We start from the raw sequence: 2,500 nt of genomic DNA on the forward strand, positions 1-2,500 counted from the left end.
TGGAGGCTTACAACCTTAAACGAAATTTCAATACAGTGGACTCTCTCTATCTCGACTATCCTCTATCTCGAACTTCTCTCTATCTCGAACAATGGTCTCGGTCCCTTGGACATTTGTGAACGCTCCAAGCTATTTTCATCTCTTTATCTCGAACTTCTCTCTATCTCGATCAAAATTCTTGGTCCTGTGTGACTATTTCTCTCTCTATCTCGAACTTTTCTCTGCCTATGAGTCCATTTACACGACAAATAAGCAATAAAAGTGTTCAGTATTTGAAAGCTCGAATGTTGCCAAAGAGTTCGAAATTCGAAAATTTGAACCAAAACATTACAGGTTCTATTCTGAATTGTAGTATTTTGTGAATTGCGTGACTGTGTAAAATATATTGATTTAATTCCGGTGGCTGTTTGTACCAGTAAGGTGTTATGTTAATTACTTCATGGGTGGTGTCTCTGTCGTGTCCTGTTTACTGTACTATGTGTTGAGTGATGTGAAACAGAGTTTGTATGATATGTCCTGTAAATGTTGATATGATTTAGTTGGAATCAGAAGGCGATCGAGTACACACGAGTCTCTTTGAAAGCATACCTGCCGAACTTAACACGCCACAGAATTAAAAAAAAAAAAACTTGGGTAAAGTTAAGTCAACATGTCGGCTGTCAAACGGAAATTAAACAATACAAAACTGATTAAGAAATGTCAGATCACTCGAGAAGTTGAGAAGGGAATGGCCAACAAGGAGGCCTCAGAGAAAATATGGTGTGCCAAAAAATACCATCTCCACCTGGATGAAAAACAAAGAGAAGCTGCTTCAAGGGTTGGAGCAAAGTTCTTCAGAAGCCAAGAAAATGCGAGGGTGTGATTTTGAGCAGGTCGACAAGGCAATTCAGCGATGGTTTACGCTTCTACGTAGCCAAAAAGTACTGGTTGATGGCCAAATGCTGAAAGAGAAGGCATTACAGTTCGCTAAAAGCTTTGATTTCCCGACCTTTAAAGCATCAGATGGTTGGCTGGACAAGTGGAAAAAAGGTAAGAAAACAACATTCATACTGTAAAACCACAATCTATCTTTTAAATTTCGTTTTTTGTTACAAAAACCTTTAAAACTATATTTTACTGTTTTAATATATCCACCATCATTTTTTGCCCTGAAAGGTCTAAAATACAGGGGACTTGCATTCCTTCGCCATCACCAAGATTAACTGCCTTTCCAGTTACAGTTATGCTACATTTCCCATAGGGATCAGTGCGAAGGAAGTAAAAGATTGTTTTTCAAAGTTTCCATTCTCCCCTAATGGTACATGTCCAACCACTTGTTTATTCTTTCTTACAGCTCCAGCATAATTATCAATAGGGTTATTATTCTCTGGTTGAAAATTATTCGATTTTTAGAGATGACATTCGAATCACAAGTACGTTCGATAATTAAGGGTTGGCTTACACCTGCTTTTACTTTATTTCTTAGGCACAACATTTCGTTGAAAACCATTGGTGGCGAATCTAAGTCCGTTACTCCACATATGACCAGTTCTTGGAATGAAACAACTTTACCAACAATTCTGTCAAACTATAAGCTGGAAGATATTTTCAATGCTGACGAGTTCGGTCTTTTCTACCAATGTCTCCCAGATAAAACCTATCACTTCAAAGGAGAAAAGTGTTCCGGGGGGGAAGAAAAGCAAAGTCAGGTTTACCGGAATGGCTACAGCAAGTGCGAAAGGAGAAAAACTGCCTATGTTCGTGATCGGAAAGTCGAAAAGTCCGCGATGTTTTAAGAATATCAAGCATTTTCCTACCCAGTATACATCACAAAAAAAGCTGGATGAGCAGCGAAATCTTCGAAGAGTGGGTAGGTAAAGTCGACCGAAAATTCCGGGTAGATGGTCGAAAAATTGCTCTCATTATCGACAACTGCCCTGCTCATCCAACGTTGTCCAATTTGACCAGCGTGCAGCTTGTCTTTCTGTCACCAAATACGACGTCTATCTTGCAACCAATGGACCAAGGTGTCATTCGCAGCCTCAAAGCGTATTATCGCGGAAAGGTTGTACGTCTGATTTCCAGAGCTCTCGAAGAAAAAAAGCCTTGTCCAAAGATATCAATTCTGCAAGGAATGAAGTTACTGGCAGATTCTTGAGAACTCGTATCCAAAGAAACCATTGTAAACTGTTTTAGGAAGGCTGGTATCACCCCTGATGGTCAACAGGCTGCCATTGATGATTCTGATGACCCGTTTAAAGATCTTCAAGAAAGTTTGAATAACTTGAGGAAAGTAGATTCATCAATGGTGCCGAATGATGTCACCGTCACTGCTTTAGTGAGCTTGGACGACGACGTCATTGCAACAGCCCCTGAGATGAATGAAGATGATATCGTGAGCAGGCTGAAGAACCAAGAAAACGAAGAGGAAGAGAGTGGTGATGAAGAGATCCAAGGTGGAGAGATGTTTGACCCTGTGGCGGAAAAGCCTTCGAGATCTGCGATTGAATCAGCTTAAGAA

Source organism: Penaeus monodon, chromosome 5 (assembly GCF_015228065.2).
Source record: "Penaeus monodon isolate SGIC_2016 chromosome 5, NSTDA_Pmon_1, whole genome shotgun sequence".
NCBI lineage: Eukaryota > Metazoa > Arthropoda > Malacostraca > Decapoda > Penaeidae > Penaeus > Penaeus monodon.